The sequence below is a fragment of the Elephantulus edwardii genome, unplaced genomic scaffold (genome assembly GCF_000299155.1).
Source record: "Elephantulus edwardii isolate Elephantulus edwardi_28Jun2011 unplaced genomic scaffold, EleEdw1.0 scaffold00074, whole genome shotgun sequence".
Lineage (NCBI taxonomy): Eukaryota > Metazoa > Chordata > Mammalia > Macroscelidea > Macroscelididae > Elephantulus > Elephantulus edwardii.
Window position 1 is genome coordinate 3131647 of NW_006399824.1, and position 6791 is coordinate 3138437.

Genomic DNA, 6791 nt, shown 5'->3' on the forward strand with positions numbered 1-6791 from the left:
TGTCCCATCACAATATGTCTTTTAGTTTCCTGGCTGCTGGTGCTAAGAGTGTTGATTGTGGAGCCAAGCAAACTAAAGCTGTGAACAATCTCAATCTCTTCACCATCCATCCTGATGCTGCCAATTGGTTCAGTGGTGAGAATTTTTGTCTTCTTGATATTGAGCTTTAATTCATATTGAAGGCTGCAGTATGTGACCATCTGCAGCAAGCGCTTCAGGTCCTCCTCAGTTTCAGCAAATAGGGTTGTATCATCTGTATAACTCAGATTGTTGATGAATCTTCCACCAATCTCATACTAGTCCAATAAGAGTTAGTAAGTGCCTTTCAGAAATTTTAAAGATCAGATTCAAAGCTCAAATTCATTGCCTTTGAGTTGAAACCAACTTGCATTTGACTCTTCATTGGGTTTCTGAGGCGGTAAGTTTCCTGAAAGACAATTGCCAGATTTTCTCCCACCATCAGAGCTAATGGTGAATTTGTTCTGCCAAGTGTCATCCTCCAGGGACCTCTAGAATTCTTGTTCAGGTATGAGGCAGGTAAAGGAGAGATCTGGCTCTGACCCGAAACTGCAGACAGCAGTTGTGCCAGAAGGTTTGTAAAGGAAGGTAGGCACTGCCCAGAAGTGGTGGGAAAGAGGCGCTAGAGGCAGATAGCAGTAACCAGGCTGAGCTGACAGCTGGAGCAGAGACCTTGGGGAAGCTAGAGACACTTTCAGTGAAGGGAGCTCTGTTGTTCACCACAGGCAGAGAGAGCTGCAGAGAATCTGGAGACCCAGCAGGGATGGATGGGGGAAATAAACTGTAGGAAACAGGAAACATAATCTCTTTCAGTCCATTGACATGTAGCCGTCGTCTGAACTCCTTGGCATAGAGAAGTGAGCATGTCCACATCTGGATCTTCTTTTCCCCATAAAAAATGAGGTTGAAACACCTCCGTCATTGATATTCCATCATTGGTTGGCATTCCACCATTGCCAGGGCCCTTAGTTTTTAGCTAATGCCTTCCATGCAACCTGGACTTGGACTTCTTTCTTCAGTATCATTGGCTCTTGGTCATGTGTTACTTCCTGAAATGGTTGTGTCAGTCAGTTCTTTTTGACACAGTAACTGTGTATTCTATTTTAGTACTTCCTGAGTTAATATTTTGTCCACTGAATCCTTCAGTACTGCAACTCAAGAACTGATTTTTTTTTTACCCCTTTGGTTCTTTCCACTTGAGAAATGTGGTGTATGTTCCTCTCTTTGGTTTTCCTGATCTTCGGATACTTCATCATAGTATTTTGCTGTCTTCTTGGGCTAGCCTTTGAAATCTCTTCAGCTCTCTTATGTCCTCATTCTTCCTTTCACTTAAGCTTCTTACATTCAGGAGCATGTTTCTGACACTCTTCTAACATGCATTTTTTTTCTCCCCAGATGGTTGTCCTCCAGATTTCTTGGCACAACTTGGTGAGCAGATTGAGGACAGCATCTGTTTGTTGAAATATGTCAATGGCTATGCCATGAATTCTTGAGGCTTGTCTTTTTTGCCAATTCTTTCAGAGAAGCTTGAAATTCTTCCTTCATCACTACAGGCTCTTGCACATAAATTGTTTCATGAAATTCTTCTGTGTCCACCAATTCATTTTAGTATAATGACTCTGTATACACTTTCCATATTGCAACTTGAGGATTGAATTTGTTCTTCAGTTCCTTCAGTTTAAGAAATGTTGAGCTAGTTCAGCCCCTTTGATTTTCTGACTCCAACACTTTGTACATTTCATTATAATATTTTACTTTGTCTTTCCTTGCTGTCCTTTGAAATCTTCTGTTCAACTCCTTAATATCTGACATGCATTTTTATCTTTCCTGTTTTGTTTTGGTTTTTAATGGCACTTTATTTTATTCATATATGATTCTCATTTGGTCTTCCATCATTATTAATGGTCAGTGCATTGCATCTGTTATTAAGACATTCTCTAAATGCAAGTGTGATAGACTCAAGGTCACACTTTGGTTCTAGTGAACTTGTGTTTACTTTCTGCAGCTCCAATTTGAGTTTACATATGAATAATTGATGGTCTGTCCACAGTTAGCTCCTGGGCTTGTTCTGACTGATAATATTGAGCTTCTTAGCTATATCTTTCAAAAAATGTAGTTAATTTGATTCCTGGCTATGCCATCTGATGAGGTCCGCATCTATAGTTGTCATTTATGTTTTTCTAAAGATATTTGCAATGAACAAACCACTTATTATGCAAAAGTCTTTCCCGTAACCTCTGGCCTCATTTAAATCACCAAGGCTATATTTTCCAACTAACAACTTTTCTTCTTAATTTCTAACCTTTGCATTCCAATTATCATTAACTGGAATTATTACTGTGTCTTTATTGCATATTGGATCCATTTGGGACTGATGAAGTCAGTAGAAATCCTCAGTTTATTAATCTTTGGCTTTAAAAGGTGGTAGATGAGTTTAAATAAGAATATATTAACAAGTCTTACCAGTATAGGTGTATAGATGTGTTATGCAGGTGATAGATACAATCCTGCTTGCTGGAACTGAGGAGGGCCTGAAGTGCTTGCTGCTGAGGGTCAAGGATTGCAGCCTTCAATATGTAGTGAAGCTCAATGTCAAGAAAACAAAGATTCTCACCAATGGGCATATTGGAAGCATCAGGATGGATGGTGAAGAGATTGAGATTGTTCACAGCTTTAGTTTGCTTGGCTCCACAGTCAACACTCTTGGCACCAGCAGCCAGGAAATGAAAAGATGTATTGCAATGGGGAAGTCTGCTGTTGGAGACCTCTCCAAGGTACTGAAGAACAATGTTGTCAGTCTGAAGACTCAGGTGCACCTGATACAGGCCATGTTCTTTGCAACTACTTGCTATGCATCAGAGAGCTGGACAATGACTAGGGAGGATAGAAGGAGAATTGATGCCTTTGAGCTGTGGTGCTGGAGAAGAGGATTGAATATACCATGGACTGCTAAGAGTACAAACAGATTCATCCTGGAGAGGGTTAAACCAGGCTACTTGGAGGCAAGGATTCTGAAACTCTATCTGACGTACTTTGGACATGTTGCAAGGCGGGACCAGTCCTTGGAGAGGAAAGTCATGCTTGGGAGGGTGGAGGGGCAGCATAGAAGAGGAAGACCTCAATGAGATGAATTGACTCAGTGACTGGGGTAATAGAGGTAGGTGTGTCAGAGACAATAAGATTGCACAGGATATGGATCAGAGTTTAGGGCTGTTGTACATAGGGTCACTATGAGTTGTAGGCAATACAATGGTACATAACAACAACAATGCCTAGGATACCAGCCTCCAAGGATTTCAATTCATCTTTTACAACTTCAAATTTCCCCAAATTCATACTTTCTACAGTAGACATTCTAACTACTGACAGAAGCTTGTGGCTATTTCTCCTCCTGACACATCAGCAAACGAAGGGCCTCCGTCGACTGAAAGCTCTACTCCATCTGCATTGTGAAGGTAGACTTCTGCTCTGAGGAGGAAGCTCCTCCCTAGGTCTATCTCAAGTGTTTCCAATCTGAGAGGCTCATGTTTTGACAATATATGAAAAAATGTTCTGCTATCATCCAGTGGGTTCTCAAGGGCCTATAGTTCGGCCAGCCCTGCCTTCTAGTCTGTCTTAGTCTTGCAGCTCTGCTGAAGTCTGTCCACCATGGATGACTCGACTGATATGTGAAACGCTACTTGCAGAGCTCCAGCACACATGCTTCTACAGTGTCTGCGCTATTGTACAGATGAAGAGTATAGCATAGAATGTAATCTGCCAGCTACTGATCCAAAGGTTAGCATTTCTAATCCACCAGCTACTCCAAGGGCAAAAGATGGGCAGCCTCGACCCATAGAGATTTATAGGGTTGGAAACCCAATGGAAGTTTGCTAATGAGTTGGATCCCACTCGATGGTAGTGGGCAGAATGATTTCCCAGGTGAGGAGAAACTGGCACAGAGGTGGCGCACCTTTCCCAGGGCCATGCAGTCATGGAAGCAACTGGGTATACATGCTACATGGCACTGCCTTGAGCTTTGCATCACTCAACTTGACCTGCTCTGTCACAGCTCTGAGCCCTGACACCCCGAGGGCCTTCAAGAGATAAAGACTCAAGATAGTAATGATGTGGATGTTGTGATTCTGACTTGTTGCGACCCTATAAGGCAAGGTGGACCTGCTCCCACGGGATTTCCCAGGCTGACATTTTTATGACAGCAGATTGCCAGGTCTTTTCTTCCACATGGCACCTAGTGGGTTTCAGTGGTCAACCTTTTGGTTAACAGCCGGCTGAGTGGGCTCTGCACCACCAGGGCTCCAGAATAATGTGAATAGCTAACATTAACCACTCATTCAAAGAAGCCCTGGTGGTACATTGTTTGCGTGCTCAGCTGCTGGCTGACAGGTTGGCAGTTTGAACCCATCAGCCACCCCAGGGGAGAACTATGGCAGTGAACTTCCTTAGAGTTTCCATGGGTGGTTCTGCTTTGTTCTGTGAGTTGTTGTGAGGCAGAATTTGGCAAGAGAGAAACAGGCTTCCTCTATCTGGGCACTGGGCATACAGTAACTATGTAATTTCACAAATCTAGGAGATGTTATTTTGTGTCATCCAGTGAGAACCGACCCATGGCTGACCCTCCAGTGAATTCTCAGAGATGGGAAACCACACTGGAGGAGATTTGTTCATCTTTCTCTCACAGAGCAGCTGGTGGATCCAACAGCAAGCCTTTGGGTTGGCAGTGTAACTCCTTACCACTAGGCTACCAGAGCTCCCAAGGAAAGACTTTCTATTATTAGCCCCTTTTACAGATAAAGAAACTGAGGCAAGTCACAGAAGGGAAAAAAATGCAGAGAAACTCAAGTTATTTGGCCTCCTTCGAGGCAGACTCTAGGGAGCCCCATTCTTCCTTCCTGCTCTGCTAGGGGCTGTTCTTCAGAAAGAGGGTGTGATTTGAAGGCAGAAGCATTACTGCTGGGAGTTAGACTGAGCATACCTGCCACTGTTGGACTCAACTCACTCTAAGACCTTCTAGCTCTGAGATTCTGCCAGCTGTGGGGGCAGGGAAGAGCTGACGGAGAAGGGAGATTAGAAAGAAGTTTGAGGAAGGACCATTTTCCCAGAGCCACTGTTTTTCCATCTACTTGGAAATGGGATCTTTATTTCTGTGATAAATGTGTGTCTGTTGAAGCCATAAAGCTCTAGAGATGGAGAGACATTCAATCCAGTTTAGCTGCCAATGTATTGAGTGTTTCCTATGTGCTGGGTTGGAGTGCCAACTTCATCTCATTTCTTCCCTTCAACGCTGTTTCACAAATGAAGAGCTTGACATACGAGTGCAGATACGTAACTTGCCTGAGTTGGTTAACTAGAAGTCAACGCTGAACCCATTGCTGTTGTGCTGTCAAGTCACCACAACTTGAAGCAAGCCTATAAACAACGGTTCTGAATCCTGCCCTACCCTGAACCACCCTCACTGCCTCTGACACACCTGCCCCATTGCCCCAGTCACTGTGTCAATCCATCTCATCCAGGGTCTTCTTCTCCTGTACTGACCCTCCACCCTTCCAAGCATGATGTCCTTCTCCAAGGACTGGTTCCTTCTACCCACATGCCCAGAGTAGTGAGATAGAGTTTTAAAATCCTCACCTCCAAGGAGCTACCTGGTTTAACCCTTTCCAGAACTGAACTATTTGTTCTCTTGGCAGTCCAAGTTATTATGTTCAATATTCTTCTCCAGCACCACAGCTCAAAGGCATAGATAGTCATCCTTAGTCATTGTCTAGCTATTAGCAGTATAGCAAGCAACTGAGAAGACCATGGCCCTGATCAGGCACATGCTAGTCTCTAGACTGACATCATTGCTCTTTAGCATTCTGGAGAGATTCCTGACAGCACTTTCCCATATCAACTCATCTTCTGATTTCTTGATTGTTGGTGCAATGTGTGTAGATTGTGGATCCGAGCAAAATGAAATTGGTAACAATCTCAATCTTTTTCTGTCTAACCCATTACACTGCCATGTACTTATCCAAAGAACTCAGATGCTGAGATTCCCCCATTTCCCTCATTCAGGTCCCCTTATTCTGTGACTGGGGTCTGCAGTCCGCCTGTGCATTCAAAATAAGCTGCCTTTTATCCCTATATTGAAAAGGCCCCAGGGTCGTGGACACTTGGGTGGGCTGGTGGAGCCCAGGCTGGGATGGGGCAAGTACGAGAAGTAGGGGCAGGGGCGAGACGCCCAGTATACAAGGAGCGCAACCCCTGCCTGGGCTGCGTGGTCCCCCCTTTTGGAAGTGTGGTCGCTATTGGTGCAGGTAATCCCCCAATGGAGGGGTCCCTCCCCTGCGGGCAGGGGGCGCTGCGGCAGGCACAGGTGCCCGGTGCCATGGCTACGGCGTCGCGGGGACCCCTCCCTGACGCCCTCTCTCCAGTGCGGAGACGCAGGGTGACGGGGTCTAGAGCTGAGTGGGCAGCGGTGCGGCAGGCTGTGCTCTGGCGGCAGGCTCAGCCCGACGGGAGTAAGACCCCGAGAGGCCAAAACCTCCGAGTGCAGCCTGTGAAGACCGTGCGCCCCGCGGACCCGGACCCGCCTGGACGCAGAGGCTGGAGCGCAGGCTGCACACCCAGAACCAGCGACTGGAGTGAGAGGCATGGAGGGTGAGTGCCCCAGGCTAGGCATAGGGGCATCTGGGGGTCCTGACTCTGCACCACATATCTCTCTCTCTTTCTCCCCCCTTCTCTCTCTCTCTCTCCCCCTTTTCTCTCTCTCTCTCTCTCTCTCTCTCTCTCTC